Source organism: Manis javanica, chromosome 11, assembly GCF_040802235.1.
Source record: "Manis javanica isolate MJ-LG chromosome 11, MJ_LKY, whole genome shotgun sequence".
NCBI lineage: Eukaryota > Metazoa > Chordata > Mammalia > Pholidota > Manidae > Manis > Manis javanica.
In genome coordinates this window covers 33728013-33744880 of record NC_133166.1, presented here as the reverse complement: position 1 = coordinate 33744880, position 16868 = coordinate 33728013, and the positions used below count along the sequence as shown (strand labels likewise).

Sequence of the window (16868 nt, the reverse complement as noted above, 5' to 3'; positions counted from 1 at the left end):
TCCCAGAGAGCCTGGTTCATGGTTGATGGTGAAGATAGATGAGTCAGTGTGTGTAGAGAAAGTACTCTATCTCAGTGTGGAAGTGAGTCTGGAGAGAGAGGCAGGGGCTGAGTCTGGCAGGCTTGGAGACTGTAGGAAATATCTTGTCCTTACCTTAAAAGCAATGGGAAATCAAAGAAGGTTTTAAACAAGGTAGTGACTGATAGCTGGGGCATGGAGAAGGCATCGTCAGGAGTGGGAAAGGTCAAGATCAGAGGCAGGGAGACCAGCTGGCTGTTGTGGCAGGCCAAGTGACTTCAGACATCTTCTAGGCTTTGACCCTCTGCGATTCCCTGGCTTTGGTCTCTGCACCTGCCTCAAATTCCATGAAACTTTTTTGACCTTCAGGTTCCTAATGTCGGACTGTCATTGCTACTAAGTGCCCTCCTTGGCTCAAATGTAGGTTTGGTTTTGCTTTGTTAAATCACTATTTATTAAGTACCTATCATGTACTGAATACTCTACTGCTGAATATCAAGTTTAATGCAGAGATGGCAAGTGGATTTCAACTACTTCTTGGAAGACCCTGTATTGAAAGGATTCTAGGGCCCCACAGTTGAGGGGGCCAGGTCTAATTAGCATGACTGCTATGGGTAGTGCTGACAGTACACCTGTCACATATTTGCCTTGATGACCCAGTGGCTCCCAGCTTCTATATTCCACTCTAGCTTGATCCTAGTTCTGTTTAGATCATATTATCTTCAGACAACTCCCACTAATTGGACACAGTAGGCATCTGTAGTTGTTTCCTGTCCAGGAACTACAGGAAAGAGGCATTCTTTCACCACTGGGACTGCTACACTGGGAGCATGTCGGCCGACAGGGACCTCCATGTGGAGAGATGCATGCCTGACAATGGACACAGAGGCAAGTGGAGTTGAGAGAGAAAGAGACTAAACAGGAGCAGTAGTTTGAGGCCCTGAATTTAGCAATGCTGGAAGCTCTGATCCAGGGGAGAGCCATGGGTGTGTGCCCATAGTGAGGTGGATTAGAGGCCTGAAACTCCATGCAGGGAAGAACCAGATGCTGAGGGTAGCAATGGTCAGCAAGGTGGCTGAGTGAACAACTGCCACCCAGAATGGGCTTATGGACATGTGAGTATTTCTGGGCAGATTTTCAGAAAAAAGTTAAGAAAGGGAACATCCGAAGACTTAACTTTCTCTCATACCAGATGGGTGTTTGAATTACTCGTTTTTGGGGATATGACAAAGAAAGGGGGATGTATAATTCTGGTCTGGGGCAGCTAAAGGTGGGTATGCCTTCCCCATGCTCTTTCTTTCCCATTCATAGTACCCGATGTAAAGAGACTTGGGGAGGCCAAGTTAGAAGACAGAGAAGCCTTCTGAGTTCCTGAGTCATCCTTCAGAGGTGAGCTTCTAGGGAGAGCCACCTGATCCATACCAAACTGTGATGAGAAACAAACTTTGTGCGCTATACCAGGGAGTGTTTGACATTTGTTACTTTCACTTATCCTATATCAACACATTTACACATATTGTCCAGAAAGGACTAAAAATTCCATTACTCCAGGGTTTAGAAAGGAGTATCTATACATTGTCCATTACAGAATCTCTACCACCTATTTGGTCACACCATGTTCATTTTGTTGATGATGATGCACGGTTAAGCCAGGCCAAGAATTTGATGAGATGAACACCTTCACACATCACTTACACTGTAATTGCTGGAAGGTTTCGGAAGGCACGCTGGCAATATTTATCAATTGTCATAAACTATTCATACCCTTTGAGCAAGTAGTTCTACTTTGAAGAATTAAGGCCGAGGAAATTATGAGATCTATATGAGACATGTGTGTAAGGAATAAGGTACAAAGCTATTTATGATCATCATGGAAACAATATAAATTTTCAACAGTATCAGAATGGTGGGAAATTTTGGCACTTGAATACAATGGAATATCATGTGTTACATTTGTATTTATGAAGACATTGTAATGGCATGGGGGAATGTTTATATTGTAATTTAATGAAATATCAGGAAACAGAACTATATACAATCCTACTTCATGCATATATATTTATAGGATAAAAGCTTGGAAGAAAATGCTCCCAATTTAACATGTAATAGTGGCTTTTGTCTTCCTGAGGGAATTATATAGAATTTCTATCTTCTTCTGTGTACTTTCCTATAGTTCCCAGTTTTAAGGAATGTGTGTATATATGTATTTCTTATAATCAAGGAAAAAGAAATCACAAAAGATTTATTTAAAAATGTTAAAAATGCCAGGGTTTTCCAATAAGTTGAGGTCATTTTGGACTTCTCAAGGGTGAGGCCGCCCTTCCTGAGATACACGGAGCAGAGGGTCTTTACCCAGGTCTGTAAGTGTAGGCCTTACCTGATGGCTACTGAATGGTTCAATCAGAAAAGCCTCAGGGCTGCTACTGAGTGTCTGAGTGTGTAAGAAAGACAGTCATCCGGGTATGGCTTCTGCAAGTTGGGGAGAATTTTGTAAGTCACCCCACCTAACCTCTGACTTCTGCTGTGGGAGGAAAGAGGGAGAGGAAGGAGTTTTCAGGGAAAAGCTTAGGTGGGGGCTGAGGAGCAAGAGTAAGAGAGAGAAAGCACAGGAGAGAAGAGCATGAAGGGAGCAGGTTTGGGAGGAGAAAAACAGTTAACACTGCAGAGAGATGCCAGTAGGGAATTTGCAACAGAATGATCAGAGTTATTGTATTTCAGGTAGAAGAAGCTCAACTAACTGCAAGTGGAGTGACTGAGAGCTCTCTGTCATTATAAAAGCCTGGTATCTAGGGGTATGCATTCTGATGTAATGGACCCGGATTGGGATTACCAGATACTAATAATTCAAAGAAGGAGGTGAGTATCTGAGCATCCAAACATGGCTCAAATGAAGATATTTCTCTTACCCTAAAAAGGAGGAAGGATATTAATATCTAATCAGTATTGTATGGTTTTCATTACTTATTTTAATGTTTCCCTGTGGTTCCAGAGATGCAAATGGAAATATCTGATACAGAAAATAATGGGTGTGGGCCTTCTGCATAATCAACATACCTAGGACAGCACAGTGAAATTGGAGGAATGTGTGAGATAGAGAGTCAACAGCTTCATCTATGCCTCATTCATTCATTCGTTCATTCATGCATTCACTCAGCCCATATGTGCTGAGAATTAGCTGAAATGTTTTCGGCACTGGAGACACAGAGATGAATCACTTCTCTGTTCTGAATGAGCTCAGGGTCTGATGGGCAGGAAGGTGACCATGCAGATAAACCAAGTATTTCCCAGTGTGGGAAGGGCTGTAGTGATGGCATGTACAGGGTGTAGAGAAAACACCCTCACTGGGACAGTGTATTTATGAATCTGTAGGAGTTTCCAGGTCAAGGGAGTAGGAAGGGAATTCCAGGCAGTGGCAGGAACATGCCATGCAAAGTCTAAAAGATGAGAGGTAGACTGTTAGGGGGACGGAGAGATCTTTGGTATGGTTGAAGCATACAAGTGGAGACTAACAGTTTGCATCTGGAGCTAGACTGAGCATGAACTCCTGCATACAACAGCAGTTCTCACTCTTGGTTGGGCATTGGTGGCGGAGTTTTAAAAATGCTGATATCTGGGCCTTACCCAAGGATTCTGCTTTAACTGGTCTGGCAGGTGGCTTGAACACTGGGGCCTTAATAGCTCCCTAGGTTACTCTAATGTACAACCAGTTGCTCAAGGAGATGGAATGTCCTTGAATAACTTAATCAATTTATGTTTTTATAATATTACTTTGGCATCAATATAAGGGCAGAGATCTTTGGCAGGGAGGCACATTGGAGATCGAGTACAAATGTCCAGGTAAAAGGGGATGAAGATCTTAAGACATTGACCATGAGGAAGGAGGGGAGGGAACAGATCTGAAAGTTTTCAGGGAGGGAGAATTGGGCTGGGGTGGGAGAAAGGGGAAAGAACAAAAGCAGATATTCCAGTATGTTGGGTGAATACTGGTGCCTCCACTGAGATATGAAACCTGAGAGAGGAAATAGGGTTGGTGCATGCTTAGGTGTATGGGAAGCAGGAGTGGAAATGGTAAGTTCAGTTGGTCTCTTGGTGAATTTGAGGTGCTTGTCTGTTTCCCATGTTTCAAGGTCCAGCCATCACCTCATAGGCTTTTCCACTTGTCTGGATATCAAGGATCAGATTGCTCAATACCTATTCCATTCTTCATCTAGATGCTTTCTGATAATGCAGAGGCTGGACAGGAAAAGAATCTGACATTCACTAGACCCCAAAACAGCCAGGTTTCTGCAGGGGATTTAGCGTCTGGCCATCTGACTTACCCACATGAGATTCAGCAGGTGGCGGGGAAACACTGAGGTGGAAGCAGTGCTTCTGTGGCTTCTAGTCCCACTGGCAGGCATGCTCGGGTAGGCATTTGGGTTTGGGGGTTTTGTTTGGCATTTGAATGGAGGTTACAACTGCCCTCCTCTTGATTCACAAAAGAAAGAAGCACCTGTCACCTGTTTCCCCAAGTCTAACTCTGGGGTTTTATCTTGGAGTGAAAAACCCTCCCAGGTTCCAAACAAAGAGACAATCTTAAAAATTGGTATTTATGAAGCCCCTTTTAATCAACGCACCATTGGTTTGTTATTGGGCTCTTTTCCTGCCTAATACATTTTTCCATTAAGAGAAAAGGGTGGCTTTAAAAAAGCAGACTTTAACTGGGGAAGTTATAATTTCAGATATATTATAAGCATGGTCACAATTCTCATGTAACTCTCTCTCAGTTGTCACCTAGAGATTGCCCAGAGATACCTTGCTTGTGACCCTAAAGCTTGCTCAACCGTAGCAGAGGGCAGGTAAGACTAGGTAAGTCTGCATCTCATTTCCAGTAACCTCAAGGCAAAGCTCTGCTATCTCTCTCTGTGGACTGTAGAACTGGAATACTCAACATCCCTAGGAAAGCCTGTCGAAATTCTAAACCCCTAGGAGGTGTGCCCTCTCTGCACGTTCTCCATTTCCAGTAAAAGGCAAAAGCCTGGTAGGAATGCTCTCTTTGGTCTTGATCCATGTCTCATTTGCATGCTTCGTATATCAACAAAAAGAAAATGATTAGCTTTATGTTTATCCCCCCCTCCCCCGGGAAACCAACATTACTTTTAAAAAAAATTAAAATTAAAATAACCCGTGAGAGGTAGGAAGTGTTTTCTATTTTTCTGAACACTTAGACTCTTTTATCTGCTTTTACAAAAAATGATTTTGGGTATTAAATATAATATTTACAGTCACAGGAAATCAAAGGAAGTAAAATCCCCAATTTATATGCTTAGCTTTGCTGAGGAAAAGTATTGAGAATCAGTAAAAAAAAAAAACCTTATAGATCAAAACAACATATTAAGCTAAAATGCAGGGTGTGAAATGGAATGGAAATAAATTCAAGAAGAGAAAACCACAATGTTAAAGATTAGACAGCTAAAGAGATTTGCATGTGTATTTCTTTTTTATGTAGATGATGATGGGAATTAAGGCTGATGATATTTACGTCTCATGGATACACTAAAAATAATTAGATGTCAGTCTAAATTTTAAACTTAATATTTACAATGTATCATAATTTATATTATGTGTAGCTAGTTTACTGATGAAACATTTTAAATGTCAATTTAAAAATGTGCAAATAGGTACAGAGTCTCTCGAAATTCTTTTAGGAGAGGTAACAGGAAAAGAAAAAGTGTGAAAGCCAGCCATTCAGGGACAGGTCTGCAGAGTTTCCTGATAATTTCAAACCTCTTCTCCCTTCACTCCAGCCCCCCACCCCACCATCTGGAGAGCTGAGTCTGGGTGGCATCCGAGAATGCAGATTAACTTTTAGATGCTGGCTGGAGAAAGATACCACTGGAAGCATCAGCCTGCGGCTGGGGACCAGTGTTCCCGTACACCCCAAACTAAAACAGAGGGAGAGACTTCAGGTCCTTGGCTGTTTGCGTTACTCATGCGTATGGTCCCCACTGTCAGGCTAATCCAGACTTGACAAAAAATTAAAACTCTGGGCAAGTCTTGCTAGGATGCGTCACACACGTCACTCCACCGTTTACACATGGCTGACTTTACAACCATTTACAACTTTCAATTACAAGCAGGAACATGCTAGTTTATGTATTAATTGCTATTTGGATAAGTGTTAAGGGTTTAGGAACAGTTGCACATAATGGAGAAAGTGAAAAATGGGTCACGGGCATGCTTTTCTTCACCTCCGTTCTTCCCTTGGCCCCTCTCCTGAAGCTTCCCTCCTTTACAGGCCCACTTCAGGCCACATCTGGCTCTTGCGAATTAAAAGGTTTTAGAACCCAGGATGTTTCACTCACTGTGGGATCTGGAGAAGTCTCCAGGCAACTTCTCACCTCAAATTGTCTGTCCGTGATTTAGAAACCCCACGGAGCTCCTGGCCTCTTCAAGCCTTTGTTAGGGGGCCAAACCCTGCAGGCAGCTTCCCCAGGTGCCTGTGCCTTGGCAACGCCCTGGTTTGAACACGGTTTTAATAGCGACTAATTCCCTCAGCTGTGGCACTGCTGCAAATGGCTCATCATTTTACAGGCAAGTTTCAACAGTCGTGTAACCAGATGAGAATATTTTCCAAAAACAATAGTGTTGTGGCCGAAAACAGCTAAGGCATGTCAGAGGGAACTTGGAAGGAGGGATGAATTATCTACTTTCTGGGGTGATTACTTATTTAGATCTTTAGTTTCTGAAGGGAACAGGTTGTTTGAAACTAGGTGCAGATTATTTTTGGTACATTTGTAATATCCAAGAGGGTGTTCGTACTCAGGGAAATGGCTGCCAATGAAGTGGGCAGAGATCGTTGGGGGAGTTATTGCTCAGTTCCAACTCAAAGCTGGAGGGAGGGAAAAGCGCTATCCAGAGACACTGCTGAACAAACGTGGGCCTAAAGGAGCAGAACCATCCTTGGTTTTGGAGGTGCCATCGCCACTTCCCCTCCCCAGCATCACCGGGTCCGGCTGCTCCCTCGGGCACTCTGGTGGTTGCTTCCTTCAGGATTCTGGTTCATGATGGGGGTGTGAGGTGGAGGGTGCCAAGGGATGGTGTGCTGAGGCTGGGATGTTCAGCCTCTGTGAGGTCAACCTCTACAACATAGGGCATTATTCAAACATCTGTCATTTGCCTTCGAGCCAAATGGAAACTAACCCACCAATCCATTTAAATTCACATTGACTCTAGCTGGAAGGTCAGCATAGGCTACGTCTAACAACACAAAAGCACAGATGACATGTATGACGTGGTATCACACAAAGGCCACCTCTTCCTGCTTTCATTTCCAATGATAGTTTTTTCTTCTGGAAAATCTGCTTTGTGGCAGGTTCTTTAAGTGGATCAGTGTAAATTCTCATCTTTGGGCTACCAAGCAAATAGTCTTATGCCCTTTTCTCTAGATGAAAAAGCTGAGATTCAGAGAGATGATTGAATTTTCCTCAAGTGAGTGGCTTCTCTGGAGCAAAACCCAGTCTGTCTGACTCGAGTCTGGGTCCTTTCTACTACATTTGCTGCTGTTGACTCAGCTGAACTTGGGTAATAAGTCTGCAGTCTTGACCACATGCCCTGTCATTTTGTAGACTTTGGCATATCTGGTTTTCCCCAACATTAGAATCCTGTTTGTCTTAGGATCCAAGAGAAGGCAGTAGTCTGGGCTCCAACTTCTTTCAGTTGCCTTCTCTGGAATTTCTCCAGCTTTACCAAGTTTTCCATGAATTTCAATGGCCTGGTCTGAAACCACTGTTGCAGAGAACAATGTTCTTTTGTTTGGTACAAGGACAAAGAGCCATTTCTTGCTTGGTTTTTAATTGCCAACACTGACCACCAAATTCCAAAATTTTTGAGCTGGAAAGAAACTTAGGAATCATCTTTTCCAGTGGTACTCAAACTTAAGTGTGAGTCAAAATCACCTGGTGGACTTGTGCATTAGTTATCTATTACTGAGTAGAAAATTACCCCAAACTTGAAGCAGATAAAAGTAACAAAAATTTATTGTCTCATGCAGTTTCTGAAGGTCAGAAATCCAGGACTGCCTTAACAGAGTGGTCCTGGCTCAAGGTCTGTGATGAGACTACAATGTGGGTGTCTCCTGGGACTGCAGTCATCTGAGGGCCAGACTGGTTGGCTGATCTATTTCCAAAAGGGTTCACTCACATGGCTGAGGGGAGGTCTCCTTTCTTCACCAGGTGCACATCTCCATAAAGCTGCCTGAATGCCCTGAAATCCCGGCATCTGGCTTTCCTAAAGCCAGTGATCCAAGGAAGATCAAGAGAATAACCAAGATGGAAGCCTGTGTATTTTGTAATATCATCTTGGAAGACACATACCAGTCGTAGGGCAGACCAATCCTGTTCAAGGTGGAACACAACTACGCAGGGGTATGAAGTCTAGAACATGGGGGTCACTGGGGACCAAACTGGAGTTTAGATATCACAGCTTGTTCAAACACAGGTTTGGGAGCCCCATCCCTAGAATTTTTGACTAGGGCCCAAGACTTTTCTGATAATTCCCAGGTGATGCTGACACTACTCATTTAGGGCACACACTTTGAGAACCACTGATCTATCCCTTATTCTGATTTTGTGGATGATGAATCTGAGTCTCACAAAGATGGAGAAAAATGAGGAGCAGGAAAGTATACCAACAATTAATTATTGAAAACCAACTATGAGTCAAGCACTAAGCAAGATACTTTACATGCGTGTTGTGTTTAATACAGCAAAAACTGTACATTACTCACCATTTCATGAGTCAGAAAAATAAAACTAAGAGGTTAAGTAACTTTCCCAAATTCACATACATAGTTACTGACAGGGATGGGACTGGAACCTAGATCTACTGACTGTCAAGTCAAAGTCAAAATAGCCCCAAATCTACTCTTCTATTCTGAGTGCGATTGTTTTCCCTGAAAATACATAGCTGATTATGACCTGATCACACAGGACAAGGTAATCACCCTATAATTGTACACAATGAGATTGCAGCTCATAGGCTAATACTTAACCTTAGTTCCATTTGAAGACAGAGATTCAACTTTCATGGTGTTTTCTCAGTCTTGTAGGGCATGTCTAAGAAACACTGGCTCCAGCGTGGATCCCCAGAGGACTCTCAATTACACCCATTACCCACAGGATGTAACCTCAATCTATTCAGAGGCTGAACTTGCTTGCTGAAGTCACGGTTCCACCATAACCTTAGGAAAGTCTCTTAAAACCCTGTTCCTTGGGTCTATCATTTGCAAAATAGAAAGAATAATAACTGTTTCCTTGCTTACCTCGTAGGGTTATGTGAGATTCAGATGAAATAACATATGCAAAGTCCTATGTGCTAAGTGCCTTGCACATAGAAGGTCCTATTGTTCTTACTGTATTTGTGTATCTAATATATGCCAATTCCTGCTCTTTGGTTCTTATCTCCTATTCTTAAGAATAGGATGTTGCACTTTAATGAAAGTCCTTTAGGAATCTATTGAAATGATTATTTGACTTTTTTTGCATAATAAGTATTTGTCTAGGGAGAATCAGCTGTAGGTTGAGAATTTTTAAAAATATAATAAAGAGGGAAAAAGCACTCTTATTACATGTAGGGCCCTGGGCTGAGTGCCAGGCTTATTTACTCCTTGTAACAAGTCTGTAAGAGTGATATCTATGTTTGGGCGTGGAAATTGAGGGAAAGAGACATAAGGTCATTGCTATAAGTAGGAGAGCTAGGACTTTACACTGTTAAAGTACTCAAGGCCTGGCTCATAGAGAATGATCAATGAATGGAAACTTTAATATTACACTGATGCATTTACTGTGATGATCAGAACCCTCTCCCACAACATTGGATGGCCTGGCAGGAATCAGATATTTGGAAAGCAGCCACATGAGCAGGACTTGAAATTCTTTCTTATCAGCATGGAGTGTGGTAGAAACACTTTCTCTGGAATAGGTCAGATTTCTACAAAGCCTGTATTGCTGACTTTTTTTATTATGGACAATAACTGAGAGCAGAATTTCCCAATGCTGAGCACTTGCTAACATTCTAGAACATCCAGAACATAGCCACTAGGAGGCAGCATGGGTCAACTAAGAACCAAAGTGTTTTGGGGGCAGGATTATTAGACATGTAGATTAGAAAAATGCCGTAAATGTAGGACATCTTGATTTCCACAAAATATTTTGAGACAAATGGAGAAAAGGAACCTCAAACAGTTGGTTGAAAATTACACTCCAGAAAAATACTGATCCAGTAACATGTTGTAAGTTTCCATCTTTGATCCTGTTCTACACAAGTTTTATTAGTGCTTTTGTCAAAGGGTAATTATCAAATTTAGAAATGATGTAAAGCTGGGAGGGATAGAGTATGTTGTATGATAGAATAAAGGTTTAAAATGGACACTAGGCAATAAAACTTAAATATGAATATCAGTCTTCTACATGGATTTAACAGAAGCAATACTATGAAGACAAAATGGAGAACTGGTTTGTCTAATGGTCATATGATAATGACTTGGGCATTTTAGTTAATTATAACCATAGTCAGGGTTTTTTAAAGTTCATTTTAGTTAGTCAAGATGGTACGTGGTTAATCACAATGAGATACCACCTTGTACCAGTCAGAATGGCTGACATCAAGACAAGAAATAACAAATGTTGGTGAAGATATGGTGAAAAGGGAATCCTCCTACACTGCTGGTGGGCTTGAAAATTGGTGCAGCCACTATGCAAAGCAGTATGGAGTTTTCTTAAAAAACTGAAAATAGAACTGTCATACAAACCAGCAATTCTACTTCTGGGAATTTAGCCAAAGAAAATAAAATCACTGATTCAAAAAGTTACATGCATTCCTATGTTTATCACAGCATTATTTACAATAGCCAAAATATGGAAGCAACCTAAATGTCCACTGATAGATGACTGGATAAAAAAGATGGGTATATGTGCACAATGGAACATTACTCACCCATAAAAAAGAATGGAATCCTGTCATGTACTATGACATGGATGGACCTACCCGGTACTACGCTAAGTGAGCTAAGTCAGAGGAATACAAATTCCATCTGATAAACAACAAACACACAAAACAGAAATAGACTCACAGACACAGAGAAAAGACTGGTGGTTCAAAACAGCAGCAGACTCACAGCACCCAAGAATGGACTAACAGTTACCAAAGGGAAAGGGACTGGGGAGGATGGGTGGGAAGGGAAGGATAAGAGGGAAAAAGGGGCATTACGATTAGCACACATAATGTAGTGGGGGAGGGCATGGGGAAGGCAGTATAACACAGAGATGACTAGTGATTCTATAGCATCTTACTATGCCGAAGGACAGTGACTGTAATGGGGTATGTGGTGGAGACTTGATAATGGGGGGAGTCTAGTAACCATAATGTTGCTCATGTAATTGTACATTAATGATATAAAAAAAAAAAAGACTGGTGGTTGCCATAGAGAAGGGTGTGGGAAGATGGGTGAACTAGGTGAAGGGGGAAAAATTAGTGAGAATATTCAATATCTTGATCTGGGGGATGGTTTATTTGAGTGTGCACACATCTCAAAACTCATCAAGCTATACACTAAGATTTGTGCATTTTGCTGTATGTATGTCAATATAAAAGAATCATTAAAAAAAGAAAAAAGAAGGTGTGTGGTTAAAGGGCTAGAGACCATACAGTTCATCATGTGGCTCCCATAAGTAGTCTTGGGCTATACTGATGGGTGAGCAGGAGAAATGTAGTTGTGAATTTTCTGTACAGCTCTATGATATCTACATATCATAATATACAGAAGATAGAAATTAAAAGTATTAGAGATATGGACACTGAAAACTTCTGTAGGACATGGGACTATTTAGTCTGGAGAAAAAACAGCTGGAGAGATAAACTTTGGGGTGTGATTTACCATCCAGGGAACTTATGCTCCAATGGCTCCTGGAAGAGGGAGGGCTAACTGTGGGCTACATATGCCAAGTGTGGGGGTCATCATATGGTCTGTATTACTGTCTTCAACCCTTCATCTACTGTATTTTCTCAACCTCATCTTTTTTTGATATCCTTTTAATTAAAAACTTTGGAGATATAACACAACTGCCGTGAAATACACACATATGATGTGAACAACTTAATGCCTTTTGCATATGTACATGCCTGCGTAACCTGTGTAGCCCTCACCCAGATCAAGTTTAAGAACAGTTTCCCTTGTGCCCTAGAAATAACCACTTCCCTGACCTCTACGACTATAGATTAGTTTTATCAGCAGTGGAATCACTTTTTATGACTAGGCATTATTCCGAGGGCTTCATCCGTGTTGGGGGAAGTGGTCATTTTGACCCTTCATTGCTGCATAATATTCTGTTGTATAACTATACTACAGTCCATTCTTTGACATTTGGGTTGTTTATAGCTTGGGACTATTTTGATATGCTGTTACTGATATGCCTCTTATGAGCTATATTAACTTGTCTTATAAATATTAATAACTTACTTTAAGTAATTTTTGATATGATTACCTAATGTGCTGAAGAATTAGATCAATTCTGTGTCACTCCACAGGCAAAAACCAGCACTTAGTGTATTTCCTGGCACATAACAGATACTGAACAAAATCTGATGAGTCTGATGGACTGTTGGTTAATTGCTTAGAACCAATGAGCAGAAGTTACAGAGATACACTTTAGCTCCTATAAGGAAGAAGTATCTTACTATTAGCTATGTTGAATACTAGAAAGTGATGAATCTTAAGAGAGTAAGTTCCCCATTTCTTGAGGTATGAAAGCAGAAAATGTGATTCTCCAACAGGGAACTTGGAGGAGTGGATAGTGTGGGAGCTTTGCCCAGATCCTCCTGCACCCCCTTTGCCATTTCTTATGCCTCACTCCCAGCTCCTGTGTTCTTTGTTTCTAAAGACCAGTAATGCAGTGGAGGGAGCCCAGCTCCCCTGCCTCTCATTCAGATCAACTCTGGGGTATAATGTACCTTCCAGAGCTCCCTTGTGGTGTCAGGCTGAGCCTGCAACTTGGTCTTAAGTTTTGCCCTGGATTTTCCTCTTTCCCCTCTCTTCCCTGCTCCTCCCAGCCTCTTACTGGTTTCTTTGGTACTGCTTCCAGGACATATCGTTTGGACATGAATCCTCATCTCAGGGTCTGTTTCTGAAGAACCCGACCTAACACATTTGGTAAAGAATGATCTGATCTGATCTGATCAATTTTGACAGATGATAAATCATACTCAGACAGACTGATTAACAAACCCATTCCAGCTTTCTTCAAAAAACCTCCACACAGCACAGTCCTAACTGTCCAAGGCCAGGGTTTGCTGTTAAAACCTGAAGGAGCTGAGTGATTAGGCAATACCAGGACCTCAGAGATAGATCAGCTCAGGGAGAAGGAGAAGCTGGAGCAAAGTGGGCTAAGAAAATGGCAATATAGGGATTGACCTCCAAGAGGAGATAATCAACAGTCCAAATCAGGGGATCTGAATCAGGTGGCAAATAAAGGCTCCATCATTTATCTCCCAGGGAAATACTCAGAGTCCATTGGAAATAGCATTAAGGTCCACTGACTTTAGATCAGGATCCCAGCTAGTGGCTGGTTGCCATTATCCAAGGCAAAAACCAATCCATGTTGGCTAGACATAAAAGATGAGGCCTGGGGAATATTGTGACCTCAGGACACGGAGATGCCTAGCTCTGAACAGAGGAATCCCATGCTGAACTTGTTAGCAAAACAAAATTCAGACTTCTTGCATTAATGGAGCAGAGATTTCTAATAAACTCTATGCCTAGGTCAGGGTTGGAGAGGGGAAGAAGGAAATAGGCAGGGAAATACATTAGGACCAATACATACATGTCAGGCACACTACTGGGGACTTTTCGTACTTTATTTTTAATCTTCATAGCAACTGTATAAAGAAAGTATTATTAACTTCACTTTTCAAATTTGGAAAATGAGGCTTAGAGAGGTTAAATTAAGTGCCCTAGGTCACTGGTTAGGGTGGTATTCACACACTTCAAATGATAGCTAATTGAACAATGCTCTCTGTGGGCTGTACCAGGAGACTGGTGCAAATGATAATTGCCAGAGGAGTGTAAACAGAAAAGGCAGAGGTGTCAAACCAGCTTTGTAATAAGTGGAAAAAAAATATCAGTCATTCTCAGGTATTGTCCCTTAATGCCAGCTTATTGAGAAATAGAGCATTACTTCTCTCAAAGAACTTTTCTAGACCTGTATATTCCAGAAACTTTCCTTAATCATTCATATAAACTCAACTGGCTTAGAAGCAGGGGAGAAGGAAGCAAATTGTTTTAGTTCTATCTGTGTTAAATTAATTTTTTCAATAGCAGTGAGGAAGATATTCATCTTTTAAGAGATGGCACTGTTGAACATCAGAGATCTTTCTCAAGATCTCACAACCTACTTATAATCCCGTTTTCTCTGATCCTGAGTCTATGTGGGTGTTTTTTTACCTGTGCCCCCCTCTCTGTGACATTCTTGAAATTGTCATGGAATTTATATGTGGCTGGGTAGTTATTTGGATGTATAATTGCTTGTCTGCTAATTGAGGGATTTATTCCTTGTTCTGGACTTGTGGATGACCCGCCTTGCTGTACATTTCCTACTCAGGCCACGGCACAGAGGCTCCTCGGTAATCATTTGGGGGGTCAGTGCAGGCAAAGAAATGAGCAAACAGACTGCAGGGTCTGCTTTCAAACTGAGGATATCCAGATAGATGGTTTATCCTTACAAAATGCAGATATTTTCAAAATTCCCTAATGTGACTGTGTATTATTCTGTCCTTCCAGCATTCCTCCCTCCTAGAAATAGCCCTCCTTCATCTGGAGAATTTCGACCCCCTCCTTCCCACATGATTTTAGGAGAGACTGATATCTTCCTACCTGGCCATAGAAGTTGGTCCCGGGGATGGGCACATGACCCAAACTGGACCAATCAGAATAGCTCCCTGGGAACTTTTGAACTGGAGCTGAGAAGAGTTTTTCTCACATGGTGATGCAGGAAAGATATGAGCCTGCAGCTTTGGGAATAGAGGTCTATCTTTGGAGAGAAAGTCAGTTTGAAAGGATGAAGCTGACATGCAGAGAGCAGCAGAGATCAGAAAGAGAGCAAGCACATGAGTGATGGAGTCCATGTCCTGATTTTCTAATTCCAGAGCCCACGTTATCCCATGGTTTTGTGACCCAAATAAATGTCCCCTTGCTGCTCAAGCTAGTCAGAGTTGTGTTTCTGTCGCTTGGAGCATGTCTGGGTTAGCCCATTCTATCCTTTTCCCCCCTCTTGTTTATTCTCAGCCTAACTAAGGCCAAGACAGCACATGATTGTGAAATAAACAGTTTTGATTTCAGCTAGGCCTGTGGGATTGCTACAAAGCTGCAAGCTGCATCCTTTAAAGCTAGAATGTATCTGCTTTGCTCAGGACAATCCTGGTTTATGCGGCCCTAGAGTAATCAGCTCATAAGGGCTTGACTTGGATGAACCACCTAGTCACCTTATTTCAGGTTCATCTCAACCATCCCCTTTTTGAAGCTTTTTCTGATCCCCCCACCCCAAACTTGAGCCATCCTCTTACAAGTGGGAGCCCCTGGGAAGCAGAGGCATAGCATGCTTCACCATCTGTGTATCCCAAGGGAGTTCTGTGCAGCACCTTGCACACTTCATGAACTCAGTGGTGCCTACACTGAATATTCATGCCTTAAAATAACTATTAGCAGACTTACCTAGAAATCACTTTGATTAATATGCATTAGTCATGACCTGGATTTCTAGTCCTGCAAGCTTAAAGGGAACCCAACATTTATGGGACTTACTATAATGGAAACTTTGAATATGGGCTGTCATTTAATTCTCTAAAGTAGGTCTTATTTCCATTTTCACAGGCTGGAGAATTGACGGTCAAAGAGGTGAAGTGTGCATCTCGGAACCCAAGCTCCCTGCTACACCCATGGAGCCCACATTATCGTGTGCTCTTTCCTTCTGAGTGCCGTTCCGCCCTGCTGAGCCTGGACACTGACCACTACACTTCCCTACACCTTCATAGCTAGGGTTGGGGTGTGATTCAGGCCCCCTCTCTGATGCTGTATGAAAATGGTTGGGGAACTGAGTTAAGTCAGGGTGAGAGGTGGACACAAAGCACCCATTTTGCAGGTGCGGGTCATGGCAGCAGCATCACAGTTCTGGATGCAATTTCTCCCTGCAGAGGAATGACCCCCTGATTGTGGCAGGAGCAGTGGGCCCTCTGAGACCCAGATCTACAGTGCGTCTTTGGGCGTCATTCCTGGAAGCTGACCCTGGCGTCTGTCTCTTTAATTCTGCCATCTATTCTGTAAATTAAATGCTCTTACAGCCAGGCATAACGGGGATTCCTCTTTCTGCAAGCGAATGCTAACCATCAGCTCATGTCTGCACAGACCACGGGGTGTCACAGTTAAGATTCAGGCGAGCAAGATGAGCTGATTCTCTTCTCACTATGTAGGCTTAAATTCTCTTCTTCCCTTTGGTAGTGGAGATGGAGCCTGAGAACCCTCACCTAAGCTTCTTGCACTCACTTACTAACATGGAGTTCAATATCTGCTCAGTTGCTACTGCTGTTTGCCTGGGAGGACCAAGGCCATGGCCCAGGCTGGCTCAGATGGCAACACATGGAGGAAGAACCAGCAAAATCATGACCCCACTACTGTACTAATGTAATGAGAAAAAAATCACCTGCAGCTTTCCTTACATTGGTGTATACATTGGGGTTGAACTGTCTTTTTCTCCTTATATTGGGGTCAAGTGAAGGCATAGGTCTTTTATTTATTACTTGAAATGATTCTTAGATGATAATTT

The 16868-nt window shown here is 42.2% G+C and overlaps 1 long non-coding RNA gene across 1 annotated transcript; it reads left to right on the top strand.

Moving 5' to 3' along the window:
* The first annotated feature begins 2766 nt into the window (after window positions 1-2766).
* Window positions 2767-16442, top strand: LOC140844247 (uncharacterized). Its single transcript, XR_012122393.1, has 3 exons — window positions 2767-2874; window positions 4785-4866; window positions 15920-16442. It is a non-coding gene; the product is annotated as an uncharacterized lncRNA (long non-coding RNA).
* Window positions 16443-16868: the final 426 nt, after the last annotated feature.